This window comes from Equus przewalskii, chromosome 4 (genome assembly GCF_037783145.1).
Source record: "Equus przewalskii isolate Varuska chromosome 4, EquPr2, whole genome shotgun sequence".
Lineage (NCBI taxonomy): Eukaryota > Metazoa > Chordata > Mammalia > Perissodactyla > Equidae > Equus > Equus przewalskii.
In genome coordinates, this window is record NC_091834.1 from 47,929,755 (window position 1) to 47,945,010 (window position 15,256).

Below are 15,256 nucleotides of genomic sequence, written 5' to 3' on the forward strand. Positions count from 1 at the left end.
TTCTGCTTGGGTGGCTCGGGGGTCACAAGTTCGGATCCCGGGTGGGGACATGGCACCCCTTGCCGAGTCAGGCTGTGGTAGATGTCCCACATATAAAGTAGAGGGAGATGGGCACGGATGTTAGCTCAGGGCCAGTCTTCTTCAGCAAAAAGAGGAGGATTGGCAGTAGTTAGCTCAGGGCTCATCTTCCTTGGGAAAAAAAAATTCAGAAAACTTTCTCTTCTTTGTATGTTATCAATTCATAATGATAGAAAAATCTTCAGAGAGCCTGAAAGAGAACACTTGAACTTGTCAAACTTCAATCTTTTATTTTACTGCTTAATGTTCAATGGTTAGTTTGAATCATGAGCACATTACCTAGAGTGCACGAGTTTTAAAGGGTATTTAATCATATTTGTAACAGCAACTACTGGCTTTAAAAGAGGTCTATGAGATTGAGAACTCATAAAAATATTTTTTCAGGCAATTAGAGAAATGTCATTAAAATGGTTAATCTGTTATATACTCAATTTTCAACTTAAATTGGGGCTTTAAATTTAATTAGTTTTTATTTGTCTTCAAAAACAAACATGCACATATTCTTCTGTTTTCCAATAGATGTCAGTATCAAAAAAGAAAAGAGCTGGTTGTTTAATATTGCTGTCTTGCAGTATAAAGGAGAATATTTTTTCCGCTTCTCTCTGGTTTCACGTAGTCAGAATTGCTATAGCCAGTCTAAGGGGTTCCACAAGTGACAGTAGTTTTAAAACACACAATGGTTATTATTTTGAGGGGGGCAATTCATATAATTAGTATAGGTAGGGATTATGGTGCTTAATATGGAAGAAATAATAAGGAAACATCTGACTGTTTGCTAGATAATCCACAGTTCCTTTATTTCTTTATGGCTTTATTATTCTCTGTCTCTTCTCTATATAAGATCTAATCCCTTCTCTTTATTTTCCGTTATCCAATGTTAATTCACAAACGATTTTGTATTCAAAAAAGGAGTTTACATATTTTCACATAAAACACAATATATTTTTTAAAATAATAATAAAATGACTAGTCCTATTCCATTTCACTATCATAGAACTTTAATTTACCTTAAATGCAGCATCATATTTAGAATAAATGTTAGTTACCAGAATTTTCAAGTTAATTCATCAACGACATACAGAATTCAAGGCTGGAGACAATTGAGAATTTAGAATTTTGTTAAAAATGGGAAGGATATATATTCTGAAATTTGTATTTAATCACATGTTGTCAGCATGCATTAAGTCCTTACAGGTTTAACATGGTACGTTGTGCATAGAGCAGATTCATTACTGATTCGTGGATCTTCTGAACCAAGATCACTAGGAAGCAATGATGTCATCTTATACAAGGAACAGCAGTGTGATGGTGGCGGGAGGAAGGCTAACAAAGTTTATGTCAGGCCTGCCATTTTCTTTTATTATATTACACTAATCTAAATTTAACTTTTTCTACTTTTCTACTTCAGTATTTATACCTACTTAATTTATCGAGAGAAATGAAAAAAAATCTCATACATTTATTGTTTACATTTCTTTTTCTGTGGTTGAAGCATCAAAAAGACCGTTATCTTGCTCCTTCAGGCTTTGCTCCTCTTCCTGTCTCTGCGTGGTGACGAGGACTGAAATGCAGACGGACTAAGAGACAAACCATACGCGAGGCTCTGATCTGCCCCAGCCTCAGTTTTGCCCTTGAGCGTGTAAACATGCCCATTTTTCAGGATTCGGACAGACTGTGTGAAAGAATGGCTCTTGTTTGTAATCAGAAAGGTGTTTTGCACGGTGTGGGAATGTAGAGAACACGTGTTGCTATTCACATCCACCTGTAACAACATAACAAGGAAACACGATATAAGAGCAGTTTTAATGTTGCTGAAATTACAGGCTTCTGATAGAATCTGCAGGATGCTTTGCATTTGTAAGCAAAAGTGTAGGCACTTTCGTTTGACTTTTTGACTGAGCCAAAAAAAGTATGGGTTCTTATTACTTGTCACTCATAACCAAGACACGCCATTTAATCTCTTGCAACTGGATATCTCCTACTTACCAAGCAGGTTAGATTTATGGTGAAGGTATTTATAAAAGCACTTCATAAACACTAAAAGTTAATGCAAATCTAATGTTCCTAAAATTAGTGCAGAAAAACAATGATTTAAAACCATTTTTGTTGGATCTTGATTACTTTAGCTGATTAAGGAATCCATCTGCTTTCTCCAAAATCTTAGAGACTAAAGGGCATGACAACACTGCTTTGAATGAGGTGAGGTCTATACATTTGAAACATGGCAAAAAATAAACAAATTTAAAAAGTTAGTATCTGTGTTCCTGAAAAGAAAGAAAAGGTGTTCCTTGTAGTTTGTTTGCACAAACTCCTTCACTCTGATCTTTCCTTTAAATTAAGTGCTTTTATTTTTATCAAAAATATTCACATTGTTTTTAGAAAAAAATCAAAGAGCATAAGAAGGATATTATAATAGTGAAAATGATGCTACTAAATAATGAAAATAAGCAGTGCCCTCCCAGCCCACCAACAGTTCTATTCCTTCAGAAGCAAATCTTCATAGTATTTTCTGGTTTCGGTTCCACTGGTGTTTACCTCAATCTCTACATTTTCTTTTTCTTTTTTTTTTTTGAGGAAGATTAGCCCTGAGCTAACTACTGCCTATCCTCCTGTTTTTGCTGAGGAAGACTGGCCCTGAGCTAACATCCGTGCCCATCTTCCTCTACTTTATACTTGGGACGCCTGCCACAGCATGGCTTTTTGCCAAATGGTGCCACTTCCGCACCAGGGATCCGAACTGGCGAACCCCGGACTGCCGAGAAGCAGAACGTGCGAACTTAACTGCTGTGCCACCGGGCCGGCCCCTCTACATTTTCTTTTATAACACTTTTTTTTGATTCACAAAGTGTAGGCATTGTCTATTGATTTCTTTTATGATAAGAAAGTAATTGGCTCACATCTATCACTTGCTACATTTCTCTCCGCCCTCTACTTCAGAAGATTTTCTTGTATCACCATTTTTTTTTTAAGATTTTATTTTTTTTCCTTTTTCTCCCCAAAGACCCCCGGTACATAGTTGTATATTCTTAGTTGTGGGTCCTTCTAGTTGTGTATCACCATTTTCTATCCATTTTCCATAAACAGCATCTCTTCACCTTTCTCTGTAAAATAGAAAATATTAGGGCTTCCACCAACCTCTCCACTTTTCTTTGTCCCCTTTCACCTCCCTACTTGTCTTCTGAACCTCCAGTTTTATAATTCTATGGTTAAAGACATATACATCCCATTCATTCAGTAGGCATAGTTATATTGTCCACCATTTCTAAGAAGCAGTCTAACAAATAAAACCCAGTGGAGACTGTTTACTATATTATCATATTTCTTTCTTTTATGGTCCAGTGTCCGCTCCTATGTCTCTCAATAGCAAATATTTTGGGCACAAATTAAAATTAATGTTCATTTTTATATCTTCCCCAATCTTCAGTTATTCCCAAGTTCTTAATCATATTATCTATTTTATGTATTCCACTGCCCCCACCCCTCCTTCCTCTGCACACCTCCTCCCTGTTCCAGTCTCTGTTCATGGTACTGAGCTTCATCCTGGGAAATCTCACTACCCTCTTGGAGGAGTTAAATCTACCATCTCCTGGATCACATTTTCCTCTTTCTTCAGTTATTCCTTGTTTTGCCAGAGTCCTTCCTCAAATAACTCTCTAAGAAAGGGAAAGCTTCTCTGAATCATTGCATGATATAAATGTCTTTATTCTGTGTGCCCACCTCATTGATGGATTGGCTGATTTAGAATTATAGGTGAAACCTGCTTTTCCCTCTGACCTTTGAAGGCATTATTGTGCTACCTTCTAGCAGAGTATTGCTAGGGAGAAGTCTGAAACCTGTTTGCTACATAACCTGTCTTCCTCTCTGGAAACACTTACGATCCTTAATGCACAGAAATTTTGTGGTGATGTGTTTAATTACAGATCTTTTTTTGTTGTTCTTGTTTCTACAATTTGGTGTTTCTTTTTTGTTCTGCTGGCTTTTCTCTTATATCTGGTGTTTCTTGGTGCCCCTTTTTATCTGAGAAAGAAGCTCTGGTAAAAATGACTGTATATACTTTGTACATACGCAGAGATTCTTGACTCTCTCTAATTAGCTTTTAGGTGAACAAGCCAGGAGCCTTATGTTACACTTTGGAACCATTAAATGCCAGAATGAAAGAGGATTCCTTCTAGGGTAGCAACTCCGTAATTGTTCAGTTTATTAGAGAAGAATTCTCATTTTTCCTTTCTGGGAAGGTATCACCTGGCTCTAGGCATTTCACGCTAAGTGAAGAGAAGTCTTCAACATAAATTTCAGTTAATTCTTATTTTAAATCCCACATTTCATTCCTACTTTCCATTTCTATCTGTTGTGGTTCTTCAGGAACAAACCTACTTCCTCCTTAGCTAGAGCCCCCTCCACTCGTATTCCTCCCTGAGTCCCATGCCTATACTGCTTCACCAGTCACTATTCATCCATGAATTGGACTTCTAGCTCTCTAATTTCTCCCCTCCTATTCTCTTCTTTCTTTGTAGATATAGACTTTTTATGCCATTACTCCCAATGTAATAGACCTTTAAGAGGGAGAGGAGATAGACTTGTAGGTTCAATATATTATCTGAAGTTGGAATCCTCCCTTGTTTTTTCTTTAATTTGAATATTCACTATAACATGAAATTATAGGAGTTTTGGATGTTTGTTTTTTTGACAATGGTGGTTTTGTTTTGATTTGTTTTATTTAGTTTTAGTACGTGCAGCTCCTAAGAAAGTAAACAGGAAATGTTTTTACTTTGTTAATAGTGAATGATGTAGAACTCAGGGATTTCCAAAGCTTCTGAAGGTGCTGTAGATAAAACATATAATTAAAGCTGTAGACAAAAACATACATTGTACACTCATGTTCATAGGAGCATTTTCACAAAAACTGAAAGGTGGAAGCAAACCAATTGTCCATTGAAGGATGAAAGAATAAACAAAACGTGGTGTATACATACAATGGAATATTCAGCCTTAAAAAGGTAGGAAATTTGGATACATGCTACTACATGGATGAATCTTGAAAACATTATGCTAGATGAAATAAGCCCATCAGAAAAGGATGAATATGATATGATTCCACTTGAATCATGAGGTATGAGATACCTAGCGTACTCAAAATCATAAAGACGGAAAGTAGAATGCTGATTTCCAGAGACTGGAGGGAGCGGGGAATGGAGGGGTAGTGTTCAATGGATGCTGAGTTTCAGTTTTACAAGATGAAAATGTTTTGGGGATGTATGGTGGTGAGAGACACATAACAATGTGAACATACTTAATGCCACTGAACTAAACACTTAAAAATGGGGCAAAAATGGTAAATTTTATGTTATGTGCATTTTACCACAATAAAATCTAATAAAATATATTGGAGAATATATTTCTTTGCTTCAAATATGCTTTTTATTCTTTTATCATATGGCGTATATTAGCAATTGAGGACAGTTCTGCCTTTATACGTGTACTCTATCCTCTTTATATGTTTTCCTTGCTCCTTCCTAACTTTAGAGAAAATAAAATTTCTCATATCCCAAACCCACACATTTGGAAGAAGATCCAAGTAAATGGATCTCATGGTGCCCATCCATTCTTCAGAGTGAAAGAGAACAACTTACCAGGTGTGTGAAATTTGCAAGTGTTAATTTTTTTAAATTATCTGTCATGATATTCTGATGCTTCAATTTCCAATATGTAATTTCGTGCTTTAGATAAATCATTTTGCTTGAAAGCAGGCTACTTTATCAATATCATCCTCACTTAAATACCTTTATTTGTCTATATTTTGTTCTTGGCTTTCAGTTCAATAAGAGATGAAGTAACATACCAGATTCTAGATTCAAACACCTCTAGTTCTTTAGATTCTTCCATTTAACAACCATATGGCTCAGTTTCCTCAACTATAAAATGGAGATAATAAGTACTTAGTAGGGTCAATATGAAGAGCCAGTGAGTTAATGCACAAGGCAAGAAATCGATAATCCGTAGATTCTGTGTGATATTTGGGGGCCAAATTGCAGTTAGATTGGAGTGAATTAGGCCTTTTTAGCATCAAGTAATTGTATTCAAATGGAAAAATGTCTAAAACCAATTCTCTTTAATGCCATGAGGCCCTCAACAAAGACAACATAGGGATTTAAATCATTTATTTATTAAATTCATAAAGTTAAATAACTACCCCTTTTGTAAGTACAGTTTTTTATAATGTGATTGTTATTGTTATGCACATTTTAATTAGGCAGAAAACAGCATGTTTTAATAAGTTGCTTAAAAACATTATTAAAAATAACCTCTCCTGGGGAAATAGTTTTCCACCCACCTGAAGATTTTGACAATTATTCTATGCTTAAACTATATCTCGAATACCAGCCTGCTCATTTGAATTTGAATTCCTAAAGCTTTAAAAGAGGGAAGGAGGGAGGAAGGAAGGAAGGAGAGATTATTTAAGGGAATCACAAAGCTACACATGAATTGTTTCATTGTGTGAGTGCATTTTTTGCTATGTAATACTGGAATTAATAATAAAATAAAAATTTATTATTTTCAACTTTCTCCAGAATAAAAAGAAAGAAATTTCTATAAGATTGAAATTTGTGAAAGAATTTCTTTTATATTTATATTACTATACAACGTACAAAGAGGTCATCATCTCATTTACTGTTACTCTTCAAAGTATCATTTTGGTTAATACTGATTTAAAATAATTTTATCAGACTCTCCAGAAAAATAAATATAAACTAAGAGGCATGCTATATTTAAATTAGAAAATCTAATGTCTTTCAGTTTGCCTGCCTGTTTTTTGCCAGTAAACACATTGGATCTCAACTATATTCTAACTTCATGGTATTTTGTTGAAAAAGCTACTTATGAATACATTTCTGTTTCTGGTAGGTGAATGAATCCTAGGATTTCTGAGGGTGCTTGACGTGTCCTAAACCACGAATTTTGGCTGTATATGATATATGGCCCCGGGATAAGTAGTTCTTTCATGAAAGACAGCGGGGCTTCTGCCTGGTGACTGCCAGCCTGCTTCCCAAGGAGGCAGCCCTGCTCATGTATGCCAGGTGTGAACTGTGAGGGGTGAAGGCAGATGATTTGTCTGAAATTTAACCATAGCCATGGCTAGAACTTTCTGAAGATCAGAGCCCAAAAGGTCTGCTCACTAAGGCTCTGAACCAAAGGTGAATAGTGAAAATCACAATCTACAAAGAATATGTGTCTTGTTTTCTATGAGAATAAGGTTAATAGAATTTCAGTACCACTGCACTTAAGAGACTTATTAAACTGGCCCAGAATCAAAATTAATTAAGCAGGTTCCAATCATTTGTGGTAGGCATTCTTCTTGTCCAGTCTCCTACATTTAGCCCTGCCACATATGATTTTTGAAACTCTGTATCCTGAATTTTCATTATCGTCACGCATAAGCTATTTTGTGGGCAAGATGTCCAGTCACATGTGCTGTAGACTAAAACAAACCAACCCACAAAACTCATCTGTGAGCACTTACAGGTATATCAATATTCTTGTCACTCTCAATACCTTGGCCATTAGAGTTGGAGAGTCTCCCTTTTATTGGAAAATTCAACTCTAAGGCTGGTATTGTTTCCCCAGTATTCTGTTGGTTATGTGCCACTTGGTAAAACTTGCTTCATGAGTTCCAGAAAGCATTTGGCTTCCAATAATGAACGCAAGGACCAGTGCAAGCATTTTGGTCAGCTTTGATTGAACGCAGATTGCAGGATTGTTTTGCTAGACTGCATTATTCTTTCAGTAGTTGCATATTACTTTCTAATGATAATCATTTGCATTTCCAGACCCCTTTTAGCCCCTGATGTTTCACAATGTATTTACTCAGAATTCATCTCTGTCTTCTCTGTGCTTTGCTCTGATTTGAGAGGAGGCCTGTAGCTCCCAGACTTTTACATGGCCACTTTAATAAATGGCTGCAAAGGATGAGTAGGAAGAAACCCATGAAAACCACCCTGCTTAGGCTCTAGAGAGAAAGACGTGCAAAGCAGAATGCTAACGTTTCCCATACTCGCAGAAAAAAAAATTTCAAAGGGTATGCTTTGAACTCTATTTCACCACCATTATTTAAAATGTGTTTTTCACATGAATGTTATTGCTCTTAGACTTCTTATATAAAGAAAAGGTAACCTGAAGGTTAGGCAATTCGGTTGGATGTTTGGGCCTGACCAGCTCCCAGTTTTCCTTTCATTGTCTGCCGCCTCCGCCCCCACATGCTTCTTTCTCACTCCACTTCTGGTGGTCCAGGCGTACTCTGCAGATGTTTCTCCCACACAGTGGAAACATTCCCTAATGTGTCTGTGCACTTCCAGGCTCTGCTCATATGGGAAAAGGAAAAATTGGAGAGAAATAATGAATTTCTGGATTGGTTTTATTTCCTTTTGTGCCTTTCAAAAGTGCTGAAACAGAGAAGAAAATAACTTTAGACTTATTCACCTTTCCCACACTGTTAGCTATACAAAGAGGTTTATAAAGGAATTTTTTACCTTTTCTTTTAAGGTATGCTTTTTCTGTGAGGAAGATTGGTCCAATCTTTCTCATTTTTTTTGTTTCCCCTCCCCAAAGCCCCAGTACATAGTTATATATCCTAGTTGTAAGTCCTTCTAGTTCTTCTATGTGGGACGCCACCTCAGCATGGCTTGAGGAGCAGCATGTAGGTCTGCGCCCAGGATCTGAACCTGAGAACCCCAAACGACGGAAGTGGAGCATGCTAATTTAACCACTATGTCTCTGGGCTGGCCACAGTGACTTTTTACCTTTAAAAAGAAAATAAATAAATAATTGTATCATGTCATCTCCCAGAAATCTCAAGATAGCTATTCTATGTTAGAAAACTTTATATAATATTGTCTAAATTTTATTGTTTTTAATGAGTTATTATAATGCTGCATACTTGGAAAATTAGAGTATCTGCGGTTTGTTCTACATAAAACTTATAGACTGCATCCTATAATTTTCAAATAATTTTCATAAAGGGATAATCTTCCTTGTTTGCACAGTGGAGTAATGGGACTAGTATGCTGAAAAAGCAGGACTCAAAGATAACAGAAGAAAAGAACTGCTTTATTTTCTCCACCCACTCCCCTCTCTCTGCACTGCCAACTATTTCTTTGCCCAAGAACAACTTACGCAGCATCCATAATTTACCTGAGTACTACTCGAAACCATAACTCCTTTAGTTGCCTTAGTCATAAAAATATTCTCAGTTCAAAAATTAATATGCCAATGTATATGTTTGAAAAAAACTCTGAACTTCACTAAAGTTAGAATTTCTCCCTCTCTGGCTCCCCTTTTGTCCCAATTTGGACTGCTCCAGGTGAAAAGTGTGCAGGGAATGTGTGACTGTGTGTTTTTGTGTGTCTATCTTGTGAAGAGGGGTATTGGGGGTTCGGTCTTGGTTTCTCTTTACTCTGTCATATCTTCTCTCTCTCCTGAAGCCCAGGGCTTAGTCATGGTTGTAGCAGAGGGGAGAAGAAGAGGCAGGAAAGAGCTTTCCTGGACGCCATTGATTTATACTGTTTTCCCTACGCCCTCGTGGTGTTTAAGACTCACTATCCACCAGAATCTCTCAGATAAATTCCTGACAAGGATGATGCCTCCCAGTTGCTACTTCTGGCTCCACCCTCACACCAGCATCTGGCTGTACATCTCCAGCATCTCTCTACTGACATCTTGTCCCTCCAGGTGTTTTGTGTTGGCTTTCATACTCACTGCTTCTTTCTAGTCCATGGGAAAACTTACAAATGAGACCCACTGCCAGGAATGTGGTTACTTCTCCAATGCAGCCACTGGCCACTTGGCCAGACATGTACGGATCAGACAGAAGTCCACTGAGGCATGTCGCAAACTTCAAAGGATGACTATTAAGCTCTTTATTGGACTCTTTGAAGCTCCACTTACCAAGTTCAAGGGAAAGGGAAAGAAACAGCCACCAATGTTTCCCTTGTGGAGGAAGGACAGGTGGAATCTTCGCATCACTAAGCTTCCTCCAGAAATTCTCTCTCCCATCCTTATCTTCTAAACTCACAAATCGTCTACTTTTGTGTGAAGAATCAAGAGTCTTAGCATTAACTTTAGATAATCTAAATCCTTCGTGGTTTTTTATAATCTCATTTTGGAATTTAGGGTGAGTTGGTAACCACTATATTGGGATTCAGCCCAAACTGAGACTGATAGAATGTCAGTGTTGGGTTACATATATGGTCTTGAACAGCCAGGGAGTTCATCAATTCATTTGTATAACAAGTGTTTATTGTGCACCTCCCATGTGCCAGTTATTATTTGAGGAGCTGGGGAAACAAGAACAAATTCTTTCTCTCATGGACAGTTAGTAGAGAAAACGGAAAATAAACAAGAGAAATAAATAAAACCAAAGCATGTTAGATAAGTAACAGAATAAAATAGAGAAACCTCTTTTGGGCTGTGTGTGGGTGTGTGTGAATGAAATTTTAGTGAGAGAAAACTTCATTGAGAATGTGGTATATGATTAAAAGACCTGTTAAGGTAAGAGATCAAATGATAAAAACTGTGTTAGTTTGCTAATTATTAGGGTTACTCTAACAATGTACCACAGACTGAGTGTCTTAGCCAACAGAAATTTGTTGTCTTACAGTTCTGGAGGCTAGAAATCCAAGATCAAAGTGGCAGCAGGATTGGTTCCTTCTGAGAGCTGTGAAGGAGTAGCTTCTGGTAGTTTTCTGGCAATACTTGTTGTTCTTTGACTGGTATACACAGCATCCTGATTTCTGCCTTCCTATTTACATGCCATTCTTGCTGTGTGTCTCTTTGGGTCCAAATCTCCACATTTTTTAAGGACATAGGTCATAGTTTAGCAGGGCCCATCCTACTCCAGGATAAACCCATCTTAACTAATTATGACTGCAAGTCCCCTATTTCTAAATAAGGTCACATTCTTAGGGATGGGGATGGGGTTAGGAATTGAACACATTAATTTTGGGAGGACATAGTTCCACTTATACTATAAACATCTGGAGAAAGACATTCCAGGCAGTTGACACAGTGAGTACAAATTTCTGAGGCAGGTTCCAGAAAACCTGAAAGTTCAGGAGTCCAACACAGCTGGAGACAAGTGGATGAGGGGTGGGAGGTGGGGGCTGAAGGAGCTGAATTCAGAGAAGTAATATGAACAGGCCAGATTATGTACAACCTTTCATGTCATAGTGAGGGAGTTGGTTTTTACTCTGAATGAGATGAGCAGCCATTAGAGGGTTTTAAGCAAAGTAATGATATTATCTGACATATTTTTGACAGAAGCATTTTGTTTGTCCACTTAGAATATACTAAAGAGCAGCACATTAGAAACAGTGAGAGAAATTAGGAGGGCATTGTAATATTAAGAAGAAACGATAATGGCTTGAACAAAGTTGTGGCAGGTGGAAGGGATATAATAAGAAATGAAGTTCTGAATATGTTTTGAGGGCCATCCAACTCATTTTGCTGGAGGTTTGTTGGATGTGGTATGACAGAAAAAGAGAATTTCCTGACAATTCTAAGATGTCTTGCCTGAGAAGCTAGAAGTGGTCTCAACCAAGAGGCAAATTACTGGGAAAGGAGCAGATTTGTGGCACAACTAGAGTGCAGTTCTCTACATTTGAAGGATGCCCTGCAACTGTTTAATTTGAGAGGCAGTGTGGCATAGTTATAGGGCATGACAATATAGATTCTGGCATCTGAAAGCTCAGATTCAAATCCTGGTGGGGCTATTGCTGGTTGATTGACCTTGTGTAAATTGCTTAATCCCTCATTCTCATTCAGTTTTCTTAGATGAAACGTGATGATAATACTATCTACCTCATAAGGGTGTTGTGAGGTTTAAATGAGTTAATACATGTGAAATACTAAAGAATAGTGTCTGGCACACAGTAAGTGCTATGTAAGATTTTTTTCGTGTTACTGATTGGAGAGGCAATGTCAACAGGACATGAGCCTGTAGTTAAGGGGAGAATTATGGGTCAAAGATAGACATTTGGAGATTTCAGCCTACAAATTGTGTTAGTAGTATGAGATTGGATAACGGCCCCTAGAAGGTAAGTGTAGACAATTAAGAATATTCAAGGATTGAGTTCTAAACCCTGAACACTGAAAGGAATAGGGAATGGGGAGATGAGAAAAACCTAGTAAGAGGGGATCAGGAATTTAGAGAGAAACTAGGTGAATGAGTTGTCCTGTAAACTGAGGGAGGAAAGTATTTTAAGGAGAGCGGTGTGATAACAGTGTCAAATGCCACTGAGAAGTCAAGTAAAGTAACAGCTGTGAAGTGGCCATTGGACTTAACAACAAGGGCATTGTGCTGACTTTGGTAAGAGCAGTTTCAGTGGAGCAGTGAGGAAGGGAAAGCCCAATTAGAGTATGTCCAATGAAGAATGAGAGGAGAGAAATTAGAAGCAATTATAATAAACAACTCTGAAGGAAATTTTAGTAAAGTAATGGAGATAAATAGGGCTAGCTGGAAGCAAAGGAGGGATGAAGCAAAGCTTTTTTAAAGGTGGGGGGGAAAATAGTAGCACTTTTTGTATGTTGACAGGAAAGATCCTGTAGAGAGACAAAAACCGAGAATTACTGAAGCTACATCTGAGTAGGCTAGGGTGGGTGGGAACTGGGACACGAGCACAGAGGTCAGCCCTGTTTAAGAGCACGAGCAACTCATTAACAGGAAAGTGTTTGAGTGGTAGCGTTAGGTGAAATTCTTTTTGATGGTTTCTATTTTTTTGTTTTCAGTGAGATAAAACACAAAGTTATTAACCAAGACTGAAGACATATTGAAATATTGAGGAATATGCAAGTCATCGAGGAATGCAGAAGAGTGAATAGGACTAGGAAGTATCATAAGATTGCTGGACAGGATTGAGAGTTCACTTGAGATTTGTAATGATGAATAGGTGAGACCAGTTTCACAGTTACGAGCTTCTCTATACACATTCAGCCACAGGAGTGCAGACACAGAGGACACCTACAGTAGAATTTAATTCTTTTTGTGATTTGATTAGACCAAAAGAGCGATTGACCATCTAAGACTGTAGGGAAATATGAGGAAGGGAGACACAATGAAAAGGTGGTAGGAATGCCTCCATGGGCCAAATGTCGGCAGTGAAATACCAGAGGTAGTGAGCTGGAAAAAGAGGATGCAGTGGTCGGAGAGTGAGATGTTTGAAGTTGAAACTGGTGGAATTACAAGTATTGGTAATGACAGCATGACTGATGTAAAGTGGACAACACAATCACTGGGGAGACCAAGGAACTGACATGCCAGGATACTAGTAAGATCATGTATGTGGATATTGAATTACTGAGAATTGTGACAAAAGGAGTATTGGAGAAAATGAACGTGAATCACCAGGAAAGTCTTCAAAGAATTAAGGGAGTGATCCAGGGAGTAGTAAGAACTGCTATGAGGAAATTGATCTGTATTATTACAAATACTTACAAACAGGGGTTTACAAGACCTCCTAAAAAAGAGAAGATGCCAACTGATTTTGATATTTCTTTAGGAATTTTTTTTCATTCCCAATGACCTAAGAAAATAAGATCTCATTTTGTAAAATGTACAAAGCCTCTATTCCGTTAGAGAACTGGAAGGAAACTCAACTTTGTGCTGCAATCGCTGCTGACTGAATTTGTCAGCCAGTAAAATGTTAAGGGGTAGCCTCCTCTCTAATATCAGCAGCAACTATGGCACTTCCTTGCCTTCCACGCCCCTCTGAGGTCTCGTGAGGATACAGAGTTGTGGCAGTGAATTTCAATTATCAAGATATCCAAATAAAGCCAACTTTTATATTTGATCTTTGTCTCTCATATATTCCAGTACGGAGAGGTGAGGACAGTAAAAGCTATTTCCTCTTGTGCTTTTTAAGCTGATAGGTTACATTTCTGAAAAACTATAATAGTTCCTTAAATAAATGTTGTTTACCATTAACATTTAATAATAAATTTAAAACCTTAATGTTTTCCTGTTACAGTGAGCAATTTCCTTTTGTGTTCTGGGACTTTCCCTGCTGCTCCACAAGGCTGACCACACTCACGTGTATCAGATGACCTGAATTTCCAGAGTTATTTGTGTAGTTCCTATACTCAAAGTTTCCAAGTACTATATAGTCATGTGTCACTTTAGGATGAGGATATGTTCTGAGAAATGCATTGTTAGGTGATTTCATCATTGTGCGAACATCATAGAATGCACTTACATAAACTTAGATGGTATAGCTTACTATACACCTAGGCTATATGATATTAATCTTATGCGACCTCTGTTGTGTATGTGGTCCGTTGTTGACTGAAACATTGTTATGCAGTGCATGCATGACTGTATATGCAGTGAATAGTTGTTTGTTTTTAATTTCAGGGGAAATATTCATTAAGGGACTACTTGAGATTTTTTACTCCAAAAGAGTGAAAAGAAGACCAATAAAGTAATTTATCAACTAGTAAGTCAAAATGTGGTGATCATAACAAGCACACAGAAGGTAAAGTAGACCATACTTCATATAAAACTGCTTTAACTGAACCTTAGTAGAAAAAAAGGGAGGAGAAGAAATGAAAGGAATAGAATAAAATGCAGAGAACCAAGAACAGACAATAGGCATTAGAAAGGGAAGCATGTCTGAAAAATAAGAATTAGAATTTGTAAATTGTTCTAGGATTCTTAAATGGATGAAGATTTTACTTTTGTATTATAACTTCATATTTCCTTTATCTTCTTTCTAAGTTGACTTGATTCTAATGAACATACTCTGAAATAAAACTTCATTAGTTCATTATTGATCCAAATGCAAAGTGGATCATACTTTTAAAAGAAATGTAGTTTTTTAATTTTAAAATATAGAAGAATTTGGATTAACTGCTCATTGGAAGGTCAGAGTTACAAGGGACTGTAGATATGATCTGGTCCAGTCCTCATATTTTTTCCATTAAGAATTAAAGACATTGAATGACCAGATTGGGTTCTGAGACTTGTGTCCCAAAGACTGTTCAGCTGCTTTCTCTCTCTTTAGGGTGACACAGCTAGTAGGGGCTAAATTGGCATGAGAAACTGGAGATTGGCATGAGGAACTCAGGAGATAGATTCCACATCTCCTGAGTTCCAGATTCCTTAAGACTGAGATGAAACCCTGGAAATAGAAGA

At 37.4% G+C, this 15,256-nt stretch overlaps 1 protein-coding gene across 2 annotated transcripts in view; it reads right to left on the bottom strand.

The window, feature by feature from the left end:
• Positions 1 to 523: 523 nt before the first annotated feature.
• Positions 524 to 15,256, bottom strand: part of AGMO (alkylglycerol monooxygenase) — a 339,471-nt gene continuing 324,738 nt past the window's right edge. The window contains exon 14 of one of the 2 annotated variants that reach the window (XM_070615814.1): positions 524 to 1,840. The gene's annotated coding sequence lies outside the window, so the exon portion shown is untranslated. The remainder of the gene's footprint in view (positions 1,841 to 15,256) is intronic. The other variant, XR_011539063.1, reaches the window with a different exon arrangement.